The sequence below is a fragment of the Heterocephalus glaber genome, unplaced genomic scaffold (genome assembly GCF_053883595.1).
Source record: "Heterocephalus glaber isolate CG9 unplaced genomic scaffold, H.glaber_assembly_v1.0 deba00001586, whole genome shotgun sequence".
Lineage (NCBI taxonomy): Eukaryota > Metazoa > Chordata > Mammalia > Rodentia > Bathyergidae > Heterocephalus > Heterocephalus glaber.
The window spans coordinates 11,168,452-11,190,581 of record NW_028258364.1 but is presented as its reverse complement, the minus strand read 5'-3'; the positions used below and the strand labels follow the sequence as shown (position 1 = coordinate 11,190,581).

General features: G+C 35.6%; 1 long non-coding RNA gene across 1 annotated transcript in view; it reads right to left on the bottom strand.

Moving 5' to 3' along the window:
- Positions 1 to 22,130, bottom strand: part of LOC101704483 (uncharacterized) — a 70,718-nt gene that overhangs the window by 14,417 nt on the left and 34,171 nt on the right. The window contains exons 2-4 of the long non-coding RNA XR_205676.3: positions 5,985 to 6,143; positions 4,167 to 4,281; positions 3,442 to 3,665 (exon numbers count right to left, since the gene is read on the bottom strand). This is a non-coding gene — a long non-coding RNA (uncharacterized LOC101704483). The remainder of the gene's footprint in view (positions 1 to 3,441; positions 3,666 to 4,166; positions 4,282 to 5,984; positions 6,144 to 22,130) is intronic.

Genomic DNA, 22,130 nt, shown 5'->3' with positions numbered 1-22,130 from the left:
TGGATAACAACTGTTTTTCCTAAACTAAAACTTCAGTACTTGGGTTTATTAGCAGTGTTGGCACTTTGAGATAAATAAGTAGGTTTTGGGTTGCAGTTTGGGTATTCGGTCTCTAAAAGGTTTGCCATCATTTATATGCTATGATGCTCACATCACAATGAAGTTGTCTACTAACACATATAACTTTCATTAAATAACAGGACATATAATCAATATTATATTGTAATCATTATAGTGTAATAATGATATCATTATACATTAATGATTATATCATTAAGAGATTTTTTTGGGGGGGGTACTGGGGATTGAACTTGGGTCCTTGTGCTTGTGAGGCAGGTGGCGGAAGCACTGAGCTAAATCCCCGGCCCCAAAGAGATTTTTAATATCTTATCAATTACAAGCTAATTACATGTGATATGTTTCACATACATGCTTCTTTTATAAAGTCAAAACCCAAAAGCTACCTGAAATTGTATCAGTGTACTTGGATAAAGTTATAATTTCTACATTCTTACTTGGAATAACCACATCATACTTTATCAACAACCTTTTTAAAAACAGTGTTTGCTTTGTAGTACTGAGGATTCCACACAGGCCCTTGTACATCCTAGGCAAGCATTCTACCCACAATGTATTTTAAAGAATATCTATAGTAACTATTTGAACAAATACTTTTCTTCAAAATGCTGAATGTTGATTGAAATCCAAATTTTTAGGGTTCATTTAAAGAGCTGTATTACCTTTAGATACACATGGACATACACCACATATTGATTAAATGCATTTAAAACCATTAAATTTATTTCCAATATTTATTATATTATCTAACATCACATGATATTAGTTTAGGAAATTAAATATTAAATATTCATTGACATTAATTTTTATAAAATAAAATTAGAAGAATATTTGAAATCATATTAATTTACAATAATAATGAAACATTTAGGAGTGAATTAAATTGAATGTTATCACTTTTTATCACATTAGATGAAAAGTACACTGTTTGAAAATTATGTTTAGAATGATTGTCACCTTTAAATCACGATTATAAACTTGAATTGATTAAAAATATACAGTAGATAAGTAAAGCATACTTCTGGGTTTGTGTGGATGGTTCATGGGGGTGTGAATTGGGGACCATATTTGGTTCCTTGCTGTTTCCTCTTTGCCCTTATTTTTAGTTTGCTTTATTTCGCAGCTACCAAAAAGTGAGCAACTTTGCTTCACTACACCTCTCAGCTGTGATACTCCTGCCTTCGAGGCAGCCAAAAGTGGACTGAATTCTGCAACTGTGAGCCAAATAAACCTTTCCTCCTTTAGTTTTCAGATGTCAGGTACTTTTTCCAGTAGGAAAGATAGTTAACTAATATCAAAATTTGTACCAAAGAAAAGGAGTCAGTTCATTGCTAATCATTCATTGTTACTGTCAAATTGCCTAGATTAAGAAATGCCTAGTATATTAATAAAGCACACTTCTGGATATGTTTAGGTAGGATGTAGGAGTGTGACTTTGGGAACTATCTGGTTCCTGGACCTTTCCTCTTTGACAGTGTTTCCAATCTGCTCTGCTTCCTGGGCTACAGTGAAGTAACCAATTTTGCTCTACCAGGACCTTAGAGCCAGCTGTTCATGGAACTGAACCCTCTGAAACTTTGAGGAAATAAAACCATTTCAGGTATTGGATCCCAGTGATGGGAAAATTGGCTAATACAGCTGTTTAAAAATACTGGCCAACTAAAATATATGAAACTGATTTCCAGATATGCAGAGAGAGAAATCTCAAAGAGCACACAACTGTATGCTTTGATTTACATATAGCTGCTGCTTCCAGTCACATACAAAACTTTGTGATGAGTGCTCAGTGTTAGTGCAAAAGGGAGTAATATACTTAATTATGGCTAATTACCCTCCCCCCAATGCACAGAAAGCTGGATAGTCATTAATTTTCATCTCAAATATGAACTTGTGAATTGGGCAGGATCCAAGAAAGTTTTGATTACTCTTGCCATTTGTTCAATGTGCACTTTGTGGGTTGAAATGACATGGGTATGTGATGTGCATTGTAGGCACCCAATTCATTTTAGATAATTGTACATAACTTTTATTAAATAATTTCCAAGGTAAAACACTAGCTTGGAAATTAATGTTGTGAAGAGTCAAATGAATTTTTAAATGTCTTTTAGGTCTTAGGTATCTGATGGCTCTGTCTGAAAGACACAAGGGATTATAAATCTGAATTGGAGCCTAACTTTTTCCTCAAAATGACCTATGGAGGTAATCATGAAAGCATATTTAATTCAGAGAGAAAATGACCACATAATTTTCTTTGAAATTCTATGATAGATAGGCTGCTAAATTCTGTTGGAATTTTGTTTGTACAATCAAAGTCAATCTATTTGTTTAATTTTTAATAATTAAATGGGTTTTTTTGACAGTACTGGAGATCAAACTCAGAACTTTACATAGGCCAGGCAAACACTCTACCATTAACCTATATCCCCAGCCCTTCTTAAATGGCAACCAAAGAAAAATTTAAGAACAATATGTAATAAAACTGCTACATTTACTTTATTTAAATTATTTTTACATGTCAAAAATGTGTATACTCTATATCAGTAAAATTAATTATTACAAATCACCCCAAATGCATTATGGAAAAAGTCACTAAGATAAACTTCAAACTATAACACAGATTCTGGAAATATACACACTAGTTTTAAACATTCAATCTCCCAGCATTATGAGCATAGATATATTTGGGAGTATGTAAAATAAATTATAAATTGCAAGTTTATATATATATATATGTAATCTTATTTTTATACTGTTATATTTAAACAAAGAATGATTTTTTTATATTTTGTACCATAACATTTCCTTCTTGACTCTATGACTATTGCTGAACTATTTTCAGAAATAAAGAACATTTTTTGGGAATAGAAATATACAACTATGGACCAGCAACTAACTATAAATCATTAGGTGTAAATTTCTTATACTTGTATCCTTATAAGTTAGACTAAAGGTGCAGAAGTTAATGTTCATATAGATCATTTTTACATATTTTAATAAGTAGTAGAAAACCTGCAATTAAGACTAAGTGGCAACAAGGCGATATGAATGTGTTTTCAATTGATAAAGCCATGGAAATAACTTAATAATTATTTGAAGATTTTTTTTTTCTTTAGAGTTTGGTAATTTTCTCACATAAAATCAGTATCTATTCCAGCCCCAATTTTTTTCTATTGGTTTTAGCAGTGCAGAAAAAAAAATTGTAAATGGGTTTGGCACAGTGATGCGCCTTGTCTTAGTCAGCTGTGGTTGAAATGAAAATCCCTGAGGCTTCGTCTAAAGGAGGCCAAAACAGCCAATAAAAAGCAGCAAGCTGGCAAAGCTATATTTTGTGTGACTGCAAAAGAAAACTATTTTTCAACCAACCTGGAGTGTTTTTTTTTTTTTTTCAATTGTCCTCTCGAGATCCTACGTAGATGCATCTTGCTTTGAGTTCCCCTTATTCCTGTGGCAACCAATTGAAGGTGGTATGTGAGTCTTTCTAGACTGGGCTTCCTGTTCTTCATTTTCAAATCTTCGTTAAATTATTGTAAAAGTTATCGATTGTTCTCAGGGAAACTATTCAAAGAAGGTGTTGGTTCACACTATTGCTGGAGCAAGAAAAAGAAAGATAGATGAGACAGGTAGAGGTTCACCTCTCAAAGAAACAGTAACTAGTGTCTTAAAGTACAAAGTCAGGAGAAAGCCTAGGGCAGAAATAAAAATGCAGAACAAATTTTAGGACATAGAAATTTCTCTTAAGTTGTCCACAAATACCTATTCATTATAAATTTTAATTCTCAAACAATAAATGGCTGATTCATTTTATAGTTAAGATCACATGGTTGCTTTATGTTTTCTTTTAAAACAAAACACTATGAAGAATTATATAAGCTATACATTTACACTGATTTCAATATATAAAATACTTGTAACCATTAATTAATGACCACAGCATTTTATTTTTATTTGATATAATTAAAAGAATGTTATTTCATTCCAAAGAGGTGCTGATCTTTTAAGCCACTTTTCACTGGTTTCATTTGACAAGAAATATGAGTATGTGGCCACAAAGGAATGTCTATTTAGAGAAAGTTTGCCTCTGGAGTTACCTGCACATACAGTCTTGAAAAAACATCTGTGGAAGGCAAGACTCATTTGGTTCCTAATAAAAGTTACCCTTGGGAAGGTCATTCAATCCACATGATCTTTCACTGCCACTGCAGACTTCAGAAGGAAGAAAACAAGAACATCAAAGTCTTACTATTTTATATATAACTTTGCCAGTTACCAATTTAAGACCTTTTCAAAAATGCACAGTCAGCTATATACTTGTAAAAGGTAAAAAGAACTTTAAACAATCCCCCACTGTGTACTGCTCAGTCTCTCTCGGTGCTACCTGTAGACTGTGAGCTACTTGAAAAAAAATACCAGAAACAAAGAGCAGAGAAGGTGTTGAAAGATGTACAGGCCTTAAGGATGGTTTGTATCTCTTCTTGTTAATTACAGTCACTGAGGCAAGTAGGAGTTGCAATGTCTCCTGAATAGTTTATCCTACAACGGATAACACTGGGGAGAAATTTACAAAGTGCTTACAACCCCACTGTCCCATAAAGAGTGCACTTAAAGCAATCTGGTTCAGATCTTATTTTAAGAGAGGTCAAAAATTCCAGTGTTTCTTGTAGTTTTGGGGTTTTTGTTTGTTTGTTTTGTATTGTGACTGTGTCGCGGGGGGAGACAGGTAGAGAGTCCCCGCAGTCCCAGGCCTGACTCTCCCCAAGACGCAGAAGGTTGTGGAAGAATCAGATAGAGACTGAAAGCATAGAAACAAAGTTGTACTTTTATTCAGCAAACCTACAAGAGTACAGCTGCCTTCTCTCAGAAAGGCAGGGGGGCCGGAAAAGGAGTCACTGTTGAACGGGGCTCAAGATGCTGGTTCTATAGTAGTGGGAGCCTATCTTGCCTCTGGGCTGAGGGTGCCCCTACTTGATTGGTTAATGATTAACTTAGCTTGTTACTAGGGACAACAGGGGAGAGTCTTTTCAGGGGCGGGGGGCGGGGGCTTTTACATCTTAGGGCCAAGGTTCTTTTTCCTTTTGATCTAAACAAACCAAGCTTTGCAGGGTACAGCGTGAAAAGGAGGTGCAACCACAGACTGTCAGCTTTTCATGGGTGGTTAAGCCTGTTCTGCCAGCTATCTGAACTCCTGGGGTGGGGGTCCCTCATCTCTCCCTGCCTCCCAGTCTCTATCCCTACAATGGTTAAACTTTTATTGATTGGCTTGAGAGCTGTTCAGAGGACTATTGGAGCACATTTCTGGATGTGTCTGGGTGGGCCATAAAGGCATGACCTTGATTATGATATCTGGTCCCTCCTCCCATCCTCCTGTGAGCTGCTCCCCTATTCTGCTTCATGGACATCATGAACTAAGTAGCTTTGCTCTACCATATCCTTTAGGCATGATATTCCTACCTTGCAAGCTACCAACCCTGACTGAAAACCTCTGAAACTGTGAAGCAAATTAATTTCTATTTTTTTAAGCTGCGGACGTCAGGTATTGTGTCCCAGTGATAAAAATCTAATACTAAAAATTGTTACCAGAAAAGTGGGGTAGTTGATGTGACTGTACCTTACCATGTGGTTTATCAGCTTTGGAAATGGTTTGCAGGAGGAAGTTGGAAAAATTTGGAGAATAAGGCTGGAGAATGCCTAGAAGACTATAAGTAGTACCTGTAGGTGATTCTGATTAGAGCTCAGAAGATCGTTATGCTAATAGGAACACAGATGGTAAAGGGACATTTCAGTTGAGAACAAGGAATTTTTGAGAAATGGACTAGAAGGCAAGCATATTACACTCTGGAAAAAAAAAATGTGTCTATAATCTGTCATGATTTGAGACTTTGAGGAAAGCTGAGATTAGGAATGCTTACCCTATGCCATCCAAATGTCCTGGATGCTACTCCTGTGGACAGCTGACTTGGCATTATCCACAAAGTGCTGGTTTTCTCAGCATGCAGAACAGAAGAGTTGTGGGTTCAGGAAGCCTTCCTGATTTCAAAGGAAGGCTTAGGAAGCCAGCCCAGGAGCCACTGAGAGAAGAATGTACAAAACTTTGAAAACGAAGTTGAAGGAACAGTGATCATCTAGGAAGTCAGAGATGCCAGGAATGTGGAATGTCTGCTAAGAAAAACTTCTGGTCACTAGCTGACCCAGGCCAAGATAGCACAAAGTAATGTGGCCATCTACACCTTATGGAGTCATGTCTTACTACCATGTACTCCAAATGCCAGATTTGAACATGCTGGACTTAATGTTTATCCACTAGTTTTCCACCTTGCTTTCATTTGATTTTTTTTTCTATTCCCTTATTCCTTCATTTTGAAATAGGAATGCTTACCATGTGCCATTTTACCTTGGGATTATGTAACTTGTTTTGATTTTCACAGATGTTCACAGCTAAGAGTTTTCCTTGAGTCCCAGAGAAGATTTTGATTTGGACTTTTGAAAAATGCTGGGAAAAGGATTGTTATGTTTCCAATTGTATGCAAAACAGAGGTAATACCTTAGGCAGAACTGTGAACTTCCTATTTTCTTTATTTGGAGATTAAGTATAGTTTAAGGAGATGTGTTTGGATGTCAAGTTGACATGAGTGGTATGTGACAATTAGCTCTATAATGTTAACTTGATTGTCTTGGGAGGCTCCTAGGGGACTGGTGGATGTCACTTATAAATACATGTTATGGCTTGTGTCTAGAAGTCCCTGTAATAGCTCATGCAGTCATAGGTGAGTGTTTTTCAGTGGTGGTTGGATCTAGAGTGTGTGATGCTGGGATTAAGGGTGTGTGGTTACTAAATTAGTCCACTGGTTGATTTGGGGTAGCCTAGATCGAATATAAAGAAAAAGTCTGCTATTGTTCCTTGTAGTTTGCTGCTTGCTGCCTTCTGCCTGCCATGAACTGTTTCTCCTCTGCCATGCCCCTCTGTCATATCACCCTGTCTTGGAGCCAGCCAACTATGAACTAAAACTTCCACAGTCTGTGAGCTAAATATACCTTTGTTTCTTTAACTTTAGATGTTGAATATTTTGTTTTAGCAATGAGAAAAGTAACTGAGACAATGCATCTCAGTGGGACATGGTGGCATAACCTTGGATACTATATTGGATCTCTTGTCCTTTCCTCTTGGGTTCTGTTCCCTTGTTTTGCTTCATGGCCACCATGAATTAAACATCTTTGCCCCACCATACCCTGCTTCTGCCATGGAAGCTCTTGCCTTGCATCCTGCTGATCCTGGATGGTAAACCTCTGAAATGGTGAATGAAATTAAACTCCTCCTTGTTTAAATTGTGGGTGTCAGGTATTGTGCCCAAGTGATGCAAAACTGATTAATATATGCATTAAGACATTAATATACATTCCCTAAAATGAGACTATCTTCACAAACAGAATAAACCAATTTATGTGAAAGAAACAGCATCTGTCCCTCATTACTAGAGTTTCTTTTCAGAAAGACCTGCAGAATTAATGAGAAAGAAAATAAATACTTTCTCTAGTCACACAGATTCACTGAATCTGGCCCAGCATTCAGTGTTAGAGCAATATCATCCAGAGTAAGTCCATACCTAGAACTCGCTTCTGATGATTCATACTTGAAAAAAACTTCTCCAAACCTAGGGATGTTAATTGCTAATCTGATTAGTTTGCATTGTTATACTTAATATGGAATGAGTTAAAAATGACTGGAAAAGGGCAACAAAAGTCAAAGTTTAGATAACAAATGGCCTATTTACTCTCAATATAAGAAAAAAATTCACTTACATTTTCATAGCAAAATATACACAAATTGTAGAATTTCCCATTGAGGAATTCTATTAAAATACTTTTGTAATATAGAGTAGTTATGCTACTTTTTAATTATTGGTATATTTTTATTATACATAATAATTATATTTACCTGGGTGATTTGTTACATATGCATATAGCATCCTAATCATTTTTACTATTTATACTACTTTCAAATTTGTTTTTCCTACCTTCCAAGAACTATCACTGTTTTTACTGCATCATCTTTTATTCTCTTGCAATTTTGAACACAGGACCCAAAAAGAGAGTCTTTTGAAGTTACTCAATTCAATTTAACAAGTGGTTATTAAACATCTGCTATATTGCAGATAGTTTTCAGAAAATGTTGTAACAAAATGAATGAGAAGTGATTTCAGCTCTCTAGAGCATTAACTTAAATCAAAAAAAAAATTAGAGAAGAGATAAAGACTCAGAAGAGTATGTTCACACAAAGCTTGGGGGGTCCCTGGGAACTGAGCCAATATACTCATACTGAGTCCATAGGGACAAACTTAATTTGTGATATACAATAAACGTACAAGGAGTTTTTATTGCATTAATGGAAAAATAATGAATGAAAGGCAAGGACTTGGGACACAATAATAAAGATATGTGTGATAGCAGTACAGAAAGAATATTTTCAGGTGAGTATGAAGAGTTTCTTGGAAGTTCTCTCTCTCTCTCTTTCTCAATCTCTATACATACACACATGTACATAGATATTTAGCTCTCTAGAAGTTTAATAGAATATTTTATTTTGCCATGATTCTTGCATAATTTAAAATTGGTTGTCAGTCAAAATGTTTACTATTTTCAATAACTGTCTGTTTAAGTTGTACAACCTGAATGTGCTGTGAGTGTCTCTTCTGGTCCTGTCCCTGTTTGTCCACAAATCTATTCCTTACTGCTTCTTGCCTTGCTCTTTAATGTGGAGCGGATGATCTAGAGACTGAATTTCCAGATTCTGAGGTCAGTAAGTTTCAGCTGTATTCAGTCAATGGGAGGCACAAGTGGGGAACTGAGATGTGAAGGGAAAGCTAAAGGTGCATCTCACTTTCCCTGTGTTCCTGTGTTCCATGTGGTTAGCCCTTTCTGAGCAACTTGAGCTTCTCAATTTCAGTAGTTCTGGATATCCTTCTTGAGTCTTTCCAGCATGGCAGAGGTAGGGATTTTCTGTGATTTCTGCCCTCTGGATTGCCTCAGTGTTGTTCTTTCTGTTCAGCTTTTCAACCATCTCATAAACATGTAAAGAGTCCCTTATAACGAAGGCATCAATTTTTGAAAACTTAGAGAAGTTTCACTTTCCTGGGTTAAACCTTATATTATATGCTTCTCAGATATTGTTTCATATTTGTTGCAATTTGATGAATATCCCCCAAAGGGCTATGTGTTAAAAGCTTTGTGGTGCTACTGGGATATGGAGGAACCTGGAAGTATGGTGGAATATTTTGGAGGTGGGGCTTTGTAGGAAGTCCTTGGGTCCCTGGGAACATGTCCTGAAGGGGATTGTAGGACCTGGTCCCTTTCTGTCTTTGTTTCTTGGCTAATGATAAGAGCAGTTTGCTGCTCCATGTTACTCTTCACCATTGCCATCTAGCACTCCCACTCAAGGCCCAAATAGATGGTTGCACCCAGTCATGGACTGGAATCTCCAAAACCATGAACTAAATAAGACCTCTCTCTTCAAAAGTTAATTACTTTAGGTATTTCATGATGTAAAGCTGACAAGTGCAATGCTCGAGTTGAGTTGAAGGAAGTCATGCTGAATTATTTTCAAGTACATTGAAATTACACATCATTTGTGTTCTTTTAATAATAATGTACTTAATTAGCACTAATTGTGCTTTTATTAATGTCACTATGTTATACATATGTGCTTTTATTAAATTCTTCCAAAAACCCTAGAAGATCAACACATTCTTCTTCCTAGTTTCACAAATCAAGAAACTAAAAACAAGAGAGCTCTTGACTTTTTCAAGGCTAACTTGATAATAGGTAGTAGAACTGGGATTTATAGCTGGCTGTTAACTACACTGGCACTACTTGTGTAACTACTGTTTGTTGTACATAATCCTTCAGAGCTAGATTTTATTTCAGCCCAATGCCACTTTCCTATCTTCTTAGCTGTAGTCTACATTTGTTATTACTTTAAATATTATATGTTCCAAGAAAGCATATTACTTAAGTCCGTAGTGTGTGCAAATACAATCCATGTAAGAGTATATAATGAACTATAAATATAGTATTCAAACTTTAGTTTGTGAACCACATGAAAATTATTTTAGTTTATGAAATCTTTGAATCGCTTACTTTCTGCTTCTCTGCAGTGTTCTGAACTAGAAAGTGTTTTGATATCTGAACTCTTAAGTGTCCAAATTGCTTATACACATGTAGCAACCCTGCTAAACTCTGATCTCCTTGGAGGCAGAAAATTATATTTTATTAGTCTCTGCAACTCAGAATATGTAGATCAAGGCCCCAATCATTCAAAGCACTCAATAAATATTATTTTAATAGCAATTAGTTGAGTGTATATATAACTGAATGTGTAGAAAGAGATATGTGTGATCCTCTGAAACAATTATATATGCTTAGTTACCTCTAAAATTAATAACCCCAAATTATCCAGAATAAGCCTACCATTACTTTATTATTTCTTACTACTTATACAATCCTACAGTACATAATTAAAATGTGATTTATTAATCTATTTTGTGGATAGAAAGAGTCAATCAGAGGTAGCAATACAATGTTCACAATTTACTTAGAAATATCTATTGTGCTGGCCCATGGTTAATTTAGATTTATGGCCTTGCATGGGAAGCTGAATACAGAGAGTTCTATGCAGTCTGCTGAAATGCCATTAATCACATGGAAATGAAATAGTTAAAACACTAGAGCAAAATTACAATAGAAAAGAGAACAAGATAGAATACTGTAGCATACAAGAGCTCTCAACTACATTTTGTAAGCTGAAGAGCTAATGGATGATTAAACTTGGTACATGAGAAAAACTGAAACCAAGGCTGCAATGAGAGGACAGCTCAAGTCAGCAAATGCACCTCACAGAGTTATAGGTAGATCAGGATTTGGAGAAATCAGGCAACTCACAAGCAGTCTGTCTGGGACTGAATACAGGACTGATTACTGGAAAGTTTATAGAGCAAGCAGTTCATCCTCACAGATCTCTCCTCAATGCAAGCACACAGGCAATTTCATCTTTTACACTTTGGTGAAAGACTAGTGTTTACTCCCTGGAAATACTGAACCACACTATTTCTGATCTAGGAGATTCTCTGTACTATTGAGAATGGAAGTAAATATTTTCCTCCAAAAAATATTAAAATATTTGTGTTGAATTTTAGTTCATTCCCTCACATTGATGCCCTTTCTCTAACCCCAGTGCTAATAGGAAAGCCTATATTCTTACTAAGAGTTTGCTGACCTTCCTCCCAGACAATCTTCTCAAGAGAAAAGCCAATGAAAAGTTGACAAGTAGAATTTTCTTCACAAAAAAGCAACATTCCCCTATGATTATCCTTGCAGGAGACCCATACATAACCAAGCACCTAGACACACAAATCTGCCAAAAACCATTTTAAAGTCTTAATAGTAAATTTGAATAAACCATAAAAGTGCCTGACTTTGAAGAACATTCAGAACAAAACAAACACCAGACACAAAAACCTTAAAAGATAATGGAAATAACAACACAAAGCTTCAAAATGTATGGATTTAATATTTTTAAATATTAAGAGAAGACAGTAAAACAAAACCAGGATGCTAGAAAAGGAATATTCAGCCTGTAAATAAAACACTCTTGAAATCAAACTATGATAGAGAGTAAAATTTTTTAAAAATACTCCCTATGTAGAAATTGAATTAAAACCTCCAAAAATAAAAGCTCAAAAATTATAAAAAACATAAAAGAAAATGGTAACCGTAGATAATGGACTCATTGCTTGAGTAACTGGAGTTTCATAAAAGGAAAACCACAAATATGAAAGAGTCAGAATTATCAAGGAAATAATACAAGTGTTTCAGAATTTAAGAATTTGAAGATATGAATTTGAAAAATCTAAATCCTAATATAATGAATGAAAAGATTCGCTTGAAGGCTCATAATCATGAAATTTCAGAGTACTAGGAATGCAGAAAAATTCTAAAAGCATGAGAGAGTAAAAGCAAGTTATTTATAATTGATCAAGAGTCAATACAGTATCCAATTTTTTTAAACATGATTAAAATCTTGAGTAATGAGCTCAGAGTGAAAAATGCATGTTGGTTTGAACTGGGTGGAAAGAGAATATGGAATTCTTTACTGTGTCAAATTAGCAATCATTATACATTTTAATGATTTTCTCTATATGTTTTTGTCTCACAAATACCATCCTTAAAAAGTTACTGTAGAATACTGTGTAATAAAGAATTTAGCCTTGCCCAGAGAGATTGTCTGGCCTTTGCCTTCAACTTTTGGAAGGTAATATCTGGAGCCTTGGAATTTTATGCCTGTTAGACATGTCTTTGTTTACCTGGGGACCTTGAGTCACCCAGCAGTGTAAAGATGTGGTTTAGGGTGGAGCTAGCCACAGCAGAAAGACAAATAATGCAATTTGGGCTGAGAGTTTGAGGTCACACAATATCAGTAAACCTAGAGACTGAGATCAAAAATATGTACAATCTATCCATCAATCATGCCTGGATAATGGAACCCCAATAAAAACAACACCAAGGCTCAGTGAACTTCTGTGGCTGGCAGTTCTCCAGACAGGTTATCATACATCACTACCAGTAAAATTTGCATCCTGACCCTGTAAGGAGAAGACAAGAAGGTTCTGTGTTTGATATTTTCCTATAAGCTCCTTTCTTTGATTGATTTTAACCTGTATCCTTTCCATGCAGTAAACCATAATATGTAAATAGCTTTCAATGAGTTTTATGAGTTTCTCTAGCAAATAGTCAAAACTGAGGGTTATTATGGGGAGCTTTCAAACTTGAACTCGGTGTCAGAAGTGAAAAAGTTGTTAGGTAGTACTGTGTATCCTCCAAACATTGTTGATTCTGCAGTTACTACAAATAAGCTCCACTTAATGAGGAAATAAATTGAAAAAATAGTGGGTTTTGAGATCCTAGAAATGAGGCACATAACAAAGGTAAGAAGTGAATCAAATTCTCGTCAAGAGGAAGGGATCTTACTGAGGGTTTTACTAATCAGGCAGATTAAAACAGGAGAGGAGAGAGAGCTCCAGCCAAGTGCATCAAAGAAAAGAAAGCAGGAGGGAACAGTGGAAGAGGAGGCACTTTCAAAGACCCCAACAATTAGTGCTATGGAGGAACATGGGCTACGGTTGCTCAATTTCTGGAAATATACACTTTTACATGAGAACTGATTTTTACATGGAAATGCCCAATTTTTAAATGTTGACAACATATAGAATTTCAAACACTTTCTTGTGGTACAAAAGTAACAAATTTCACCAACATGCCACCAGTTTGCAGCTTTTCTCTATAGCATTCATTTCATGCTCCAACAGTGTTTTGAAATGTCCAGAAGATGCTCTCTGTTTATTACTTAGGGCATGTCCAACTCTATTCCTTAAACTCATTGAATTTTAAAAACAATGTTTTTTCACAAATGACTTGGACTTCTGAATCTGTTACATGCACTCAAGGCTAACATTTATTTACTCCTTCAATCTACAGACCCGATTGAGTTCATGCTTCCAAGTAGCTTCTCCAGTGATATCTCAGTTTCTGGATTTGTGTTCAAGAGTCTTCACATAAACTGTTAGAAAAAGAGTTTGGCTTTCTCACACCACTGGGAAAAAACCAAAAGCCTCTCTGATCTTGCTATTCTCCATGTAGAAGATATTTTCCCAGACATGAATGCTTTCAGGGACTTCCTACAAATGGTACCGCCAGGTTCAAAGTACAACCAGAGACCTTAAGAAGTCAACATTTCCTTCAAACAAGATCTAGGATGCAACCAGTTTCATTCTTTCTGCTACATCCCAACTTCCTGGAATACAGCATGTATCTATCACCCAGGTCATTGCAATAGAGCTCCTAACCATCTGCTTCTACTCGTCTTCCTTTATCTGTTCTCATGTCAACATATAAAATAATAAAATAAAAATAAAAATATCTTCAAAAATGTTAGTCAAATGATGTCAGTGAGCTGTCAAAATCACCCAGTGGCTCTATCTCACTAAATAAAAACGAGGTCATTTAGGAATCTACAACTGCTCCTCCCTTCCCCAGCCACTCCTGTTTTCACTTATTCTGCTTTTAGTCATATTGGCCTCTGTGGGAAGATGAAAAATGACATTCCAAAGATATCCACCTCACATCCCTCAGTCCTATGAATTACAAGACTAAAGAGAGAGAGCATCTGTTTAGCCTGAATTATGTGATACAAAATAATTGGCTACAAAAGCAATTCTATGTATTCTTATAGAGAAAAGGGAGAGGGAGTTTTGAGAAAAACCCATGAAAAACAAGCATTCAGTGGTAAGAGGAAGAGACTGAATGATGTGGCTATCAGCCAAAGAAAGGGTGCTGCCACCAGAATCTGAATAAGTCAGAGAGTGGAGTTTCCACTATAGTCTCCACAGGGAGTTTGACCAACACCTTGAGTTTCAGGTCTCCAGAACTGTGAGGGAATGAATTTCTGGCGTTCTAAGCCAACCTGTTTGTGACAGTCTGTTACTGCAGCCACAGGATCCTAATACAACCTCTTTGCAGCTTTAGTCACATTGGTGTCTGTGCTTTTCTAGGAGGAGTTTAGCCCCATTCCTGGTGGAGGGAAATTACATCTCCAGTATAACCCACTTGGGAAGAGGTTCTGTAATCATCCTATTCAAAACTGCAATCTCTCAGCACTCCTCACTTCTGCTTTATTCTTCCTCACAGTATGTATGTAGTGTACCATACCTTACTTAATGGATATGCTTATTATCTATCCCCTTGACTGACAACACAATTTCAGTGCGAGTAGGGGACTGGGTCTGGTTTTCACCTCCAGTGCCTACATTAGTGCCTATAGTCTGAAAGGCCCAGGGAAGGCATCATGTGTGAGCGAATGAAGGAGGCAGGGAGAGAATTGTGTCATTTTGTTTCTGAATTAGATCAATGTGTAAGACTCATACTTCATATTCCTACTTTATTAAACTTTAAAAAAAAAACCTTTATTGTCTTTACAGTATATTTCCTTTCTGTGCTCTTATTCAAATAAATTTTAATGCTTTTGTTGTGAGTTGCCATATTTTTATTATTCTTAAGCTTGTTTTGTATTTTCTTAGTACTTTGTACATTGTATTTTTAATCCAGTTTTTATTGATGGGCACAACTTTCTACTTTAATGCATTTACTTCCCACTTCTTCTATTTATTACTGTTATCTAAATCACCAGTGGTATAATGAGTAAGGGTATGGACTCCAGATTCATTGGATCTAGGTTTGAAACCCTTTTTCAATATTCACAAGGTCTAAGTTTCTGGGAGGTTTACCTGATTTTCCTTGTCTATATAATCATAATAAAAATAATGTCTCACATATAGAACTCTCAATAAAAATAAAGATTGAATATATATAAAGCTTAGATAGCTGAAAGCAATCTTATATATAAAAAAGGACTTTAAAATTTCAAATGTTTATAAACTGCTTTTTCCCTACTTATTTTATTATGACAAGCAGAGAGCATGGACATAAATTAAACATTAGAGTCATCAAATTTTAAAAGGCTTATATATTTGAAGACTTTTAAATAAAAACTACTCATCAACAACACATTTCCCAAATGCACCTTCATTCCTACAATATGATCTATAATCTCCAATTTGTGTATTTACAAGTACCACCATATGGATTGGGAGATATCATTAACATTAGGCTTTGAAAACTGCAACATCTGTATTGTGTATTCTGTAATAAGAAAGGGAAGGGAAAAGCTTTTAAAATCATGAAGTAAACTAACCCAAAGGCTAAAATTGGTGCCAATTTAATAAGCCCACTATGGTATATGAAATATTTGCACTATGTCTGACAGCCTACAGGAAAAAACTTGTGGTAGGTTTTCAATTGGATAAAAGGAAAAATAGAATATATTGGAATGAGGCCACATTTATCTAAATCAACAGAGACATTTTCTACTGCAGTGACCTTCACTGTGTTTTGAGGACAAGAGCAGCATTGGGAAACATTTTTCCTTAAAAGTTTAAAATACTTTGAACAGATCTCTCTTTATCTAGGTTTTTTTCCTTACAATCAAGTATTAGAGACTTCATTTTGAGGATTTCATATGTTTGATGTTATACTTTGTTCTCCATCAGCACAAGCTAATCTTACATTTTACAGAAAGGCTAAGATTCTCCTAGAAATGTCATATTCCTTCCCTTGATGATCATTACTCAAAACAACAGCTTTTTAAAAACCCATTGTGCTGACATCTATGGAGAAGAATTTTCTTAAGATGACTGGAATCAATCAACATAATGGAAAATGTAATGTTTAACATCTGTACAAATGCTTAGAGAAGGGACAAAGTAAAGAATTTGTATAAACTAATTTCTTTTCTGGAAAGAGACATCAGCCTGAATTTTTAAATTTTTCATTTATTATAGATCATAATATAGCAGAGAAGATTCTTGAGAAAGTTTTATATGCAGCCAGTCTAGTTGTCCAAGACATAATATATTCTGCAGATCCTCACAATTTTAATAGAAATAATAATTTTTTCACATTATCAAACCTATCTTTCTTTTTTCATGCTCATTATTTTTTTCTTTGTTTCACAAGCAGGGTCTCGTTATGTAAAACAGTTTGACCTCAAACCCCAACCATTCTCTGCCTCAGTCTCCAATGTAGTTAGCACTATGGGTATGGATCACCACATCAAGTCCACATGTAAAATGCATAATTTATAGCATAAGTGATTATAGTAAATATATGAAATATTTTTTTTTAATTTGAAGGAGAAATATAGAGTAATTTCCCTTAAATTTCTTAAACTTACTTTTGAATTATCAATAAATAGAATATATAGTCTTGTATTTTTACATCTTCGTAATTTTATATCTATCTGTGTATATATGTAGGTATATACATATATATATCATGAATGAAATATAGAAGTCTCACATACATTCCCCTGGGATTCATATATTATTAAAATGCTCACTAGATTATGTAAAATGGTTCAGTCAAAGTAATCCAAAGTACCAAGTATATGTCTATAATTTGAGAAAAGAAAACCTTTCATTATTCAACGTACTTGTTTACCCATACTTCTTTTTGTGTATAATTTGCAAATGAGTTGTAACTACAGTCATGACTTTTGTTCTTCAAAATGTGCCTGTCTGTTTCTGCATTGCTGACTAAATTGCTTCCTAAAGCTTCCTTTAATTTAGACAATTAAGAAATTCATGAAAATTAAACATGATGTTTTATGTCCTATGAATCATTGATTGTCTTAGGTTCATGAAATTACTCTTCAAGCTAAAATGGCCTAAAAGAAAAGAAAGTAAGAACTACTAAGACTTCCTCTGGTGGGTGGCTATGGAAGAAATGCTTTGAGAATGATGAGTCATTGCTGGGAAGTCACACTTTGGTCTAGCACGTGTAACAATAGGAGGTTCTCGGAACACGGTCACAACTATAGGCTTCCAAGTCATAATCTAGGACAGCCTCATTAGTTTTGTTGGTTTACAGTTATAATTTTAACTCATTCATTCATTGATTTAAAATCTTTATAAAGCACCTATTATTTGCTAATATCTATTCTAAGAATCAGGGTTCATTAATGAAAATATAAAATCCTTCTGAAGAAAATAAAAATTGTACTAACATGAAGTTTAGCCTCTTGAACAAGAACAGATAATAAAATGAATAGCTAAAATGTATGGAATAATAGATGCATACTATTGAAAAATAGAAACAGAATAGTCTGAGGAGAATCGAGTACATGGGGTTGGGTGGTTCTGTTTAAAAGGAGAGGGGAGTAGGGCTCATTTTGAAAGTGGCATCTGCATAAAGGCATAGGAGAGAGTAGGACATTATCCAGGCAGGTACTGCTGAGCACAGAAGTTATTGTGGGGGAAGTAGGAAGAAAAGCAAAGGTTAGGAGATTGACAATGAACACAACGAGTGCAGACCACTCGGGGTTTTGTAAATAACGGTAAGGATGTTGGTGTGAACTTTTAGGGACCTGGGGAGTCATTTCAGGGCTTTAGTGTAAGAATACAATATGACAATGCTAGAGATTTAGCTCAGTGGCTCTGCACCTGCCTTGCAAGCCCAAGGTCCCCAGTTCAATCCCCTTTACCCCCACTTCCCCGCAAAAAGACTACAGTATGACGTATTTTCACAGAATCAGCCTGGCTATTGGTCTGAGAATGGAAGTGTCAGTAGGAACAGAGAGAATATAGGACTATGATCACACTGGTCCAGGTGAGAGATGATATTGCCAAGATCTGGGATGACAGGAACAGAAGTGAAGTAAAGGATCAAACACTCCATCTGAGTCTATTCCAGTATTATAACCTGATCAATTGGATATTTGAAGAAGTTGGCAGTAAGGAGCTGAGCTGAACTGGACAGAGGTGCTCTGCCTAGTATCTAAGTAACCAAATAAGAAAATGGGCCCAAAGGTAAGTAGGAATGAAGTCTTTACTGACTGCAAAAATAGTGAGAAGTGAAGCAGGAGAAAGTGGAGGCTGACTCCCCAGAGTTTGGTACCTCCTTCTTGGGACTCTCCTCCACTTTCTGAGGAGGGGTCACAACAATCAGCACACTTTCAAAGATCACCTCACTGCTGAGATGTCCTCCGAAAGATTCTATCATTTCATGGACTCAGGGACCCAGGGAAGTAAAGAGGGTAGTACGGCCAAGAGAGGAAAAGAACTGAGTCAGATTAGAGAAAAACATCACAGTTTCCCCTCCTCACAAAATAATAAAGACTCAGCACAGGCCACACATGTATGGGGCCTGGTAAGGAGGCTTTGGGAGGAATATCTCAGCAGTATTATAGACACCTGTAAGAACATGGTGACAGAGAGGCCGACACTTTGATCACGACTCCCTTCAGAGCCACGGCGCACTGACTGCGCCCCAGCACAGTGTGGGGAGGGCTGCTTTGCTCTGTGCAGCCTGCCAGGCAAAGTCTTTGCAATTGCCTGTAGCTAGGCCTGAAAGGTCGCCCAAAGGTCTTTGGGCAGGAGACAGACTCCCTATGGACAGAAATTAACATAAAACAGAGCAGCAAGTTAAAAAGATTTTTCAGATAGCAAAAATCTGTTTAAAATATTTTCTGTCAGTTTAAGTTAAAATATGGTATCATAACAAAGGACTCCAAAAATCTCTGTAGTTTACAAAGAATTTTTTCCTAATACTACAAATCCATACACTGAATTTATTACTTGCCTTTTGTTTCTTAGTCTACTGTTGCTATCCTCATATTTAAAGTATTTTTATAACAAAGTAAAGTTTTTACATCATTTTGGAGTGACTTATTTTTTTTTCTCCATTTAGCAAAGGTATACAAAGAGGGAAAAGAAACCAAAGTTTCACCAATACCAACATCCCCTACGGAGACCCTTATACACCCAAACTACCCCTCTGCCGTCCAGTCTTAGATGATTGAAGGGCACAGCATTTTATAGAGGCAAAACTAGTAAATTTAAGCTAAAAGTTAAGATTCTGGTCCCTACACTGATCTCCAACATACAGTTAAACTGTGAGCCATCTTAACATCTGCCTTAATCTTATAGATTTTAAATTTTTTTAGATAGTGAAGGTAGTCCTAGAGGTTCAACCAAGGGCCTTTGCACAGAATTACATACCCAGCCCTTTTTTATTATTTACTGTGAGACAGGGTCTCACTAAGTGACTAAATAGCCTACCTTGGGCTTAATCAATGCTCCTGCCTCAAAGGCTGCAGAAGTGAAAATCAGCAGTATCAGCAATAACTCCTTGTTGCCCTTCTCAAACTAGTTCTCCGTAGCATATTTGCAAAATTAGCACAAGAACTTCAAATCTCACATCTTCATTTTCTCAAGCCCAGCAGAAAAAGAGATGGCTTTTCCCCACAATCGTGAGTAGGACAATAATCCTGTGGCTGATAATGTCAGTCACATAACGTTATTCTGCCTGACTAAATCACTTTGGTCACACAGATCTCTTAAGCCATTTAATTATCTTTATTTTCTGGAACTGGAAAGTTTAGCCACCAAACACACAAATTGCTAGCAGAAGTGTCATAGTTTAGATCTAAAATATCGAAAAAATCTCCTAAAAGTCTCATGTGTAAAGAAGATAATTGGACCAAAGAGGTGCTATACTCCGCAGTGGATTTATTCACAGATGAGTTCAGTAGCTAAGTGGACTGTTGAGTGAAAGGGCATGGCTGGGAGGTGGATCACTGGGGCTATGACTTGAAGGGTGTAATCTTGTCCCTGGTTTGTCCTTTCTCTCTCTCTGCTTCCTGGCTGCCATGGGGTGAGCAGCTATTCTGGCCAGGCCCTTTCACCATGTCATTTCTGCCTTGAATTCAGCCACCTTTGGACTGAACCCACTGGAAACTGTAAGCCAAATAACCCTCTCCTCCTTCAAGTTGTGGGTGTTGGGTATTTTATCTCAGAGACAGGAAAATGACTAATGTAGAGGGCAAATCCCCAAAAGGAAATGTATAATTTTCCTTTAATGGAAAAGAAGTGAGTCCAGACTTTGTGAATCTAAAAAGATGTTATTTGGCAAAATTCACCAGTGTTCTATATTCTCAAAGAGAGGGGTATATACTAGCCCTCAAGTGATGGCATGGGTAAGTGTCTGGGTCTTCTGCACACCTAATGCTCAATGAGCTCTGAGGAAGCACTGAAATTGAGAGCATTACAGAAGCACAGGTTTATGTTTATTAATCATAATGTAGTTCAAACCATCTCTTTGAGACTTTTTTTGTTTTTTGTTTTTCCATTTAGAAGCTAAGCCAAAACTCTTTCATTCTTTTTTTGTTTGGGCTGGGGAGATGATTTTTATTTTATTTTATTTTTGTCAATCCAATGTTTCTATTAGTACCTGTTTGAAGTACCTAATGATTACATTCACATATGAGCACATCTTAAATCTATTTTTATGTAATTATTCTTATGATTGATAAATTAAACTTGATTTTAAGGTCATATATATATATATATATATATATATATATACACACATACAGAGAGAGAGGGAGAGAGAATTCATGATAACCTAGTAATTGCTTTTCATTCTTTTTCTACCTGGGAAATTTATAATATGAATTTATTAATAAATGTATACCAAAGACACTATTAAAATTTTGGAACCAATAAATAATGTTGCTTCATAATAAAGTCATATTTAATTCATGTTTTATATTTTAATTTTACTAGTCATAATTATGACTTGAAATGGATAATTAATGCTTACATTTTTTAAATGCACATTTTAATGTTTTGCCATATATTTTCTTACTTGTATATAACATTCTTATGTATACCTAACATTATCTATTATTACTTTTCCCAGCCATCATACTTATTTTTTAAGGACAAGAACTAACTTTCATTTCATTCTCCTTTGGCAATAGATAACAGAGAAAAGTAATTAATTATCACTTTTAAAATCAGGGTACCAATTCTTGATCTATGTATTATAAGTATGACTGGTAGTCTTTGTGCTTAATGAACCTTAAGACAATAGAATGCTTAAATTTCCATGTGATTGTGGCTTATTATTAGAATATTGAAGATTTATAGTAGCAATTAAAATTGTGACTAGCAGACAATTCTGCAACTGGGACAAAATGAACATGTTGGCATAAAGAGATTGTGGGGTTACTGTGATTTTAATTTTTTCAATTTACATCCATTGCTCATAAATCATATTAATTCATAAATTTTCCCTCTGAAGCATAATTCAGCTATTTTAAGTTTTCTTTTCTTATTCCAATATTGAATAAATAGTTTCTGTTTTTTCTGGTTATGTCTGTTTGTTTGCTTTTAGGAAACCAGTTGATTTGTGGTTATTAAGGTGATCTAATTAATTCCTGCTCGTGATTTCTTCTTTTCCCTTCAGATACTGTCTAAGTATTTCCTGAGGAAATGGTATCTGACTACTCGAGTTTATTTTGTCCTGTCTAGGTATTGCATATCTCTTGAACATACCAACTATTCACTTTTCCATGTGATAAATATTGAGTGTAACCTCAGTGTTTCTTAGGC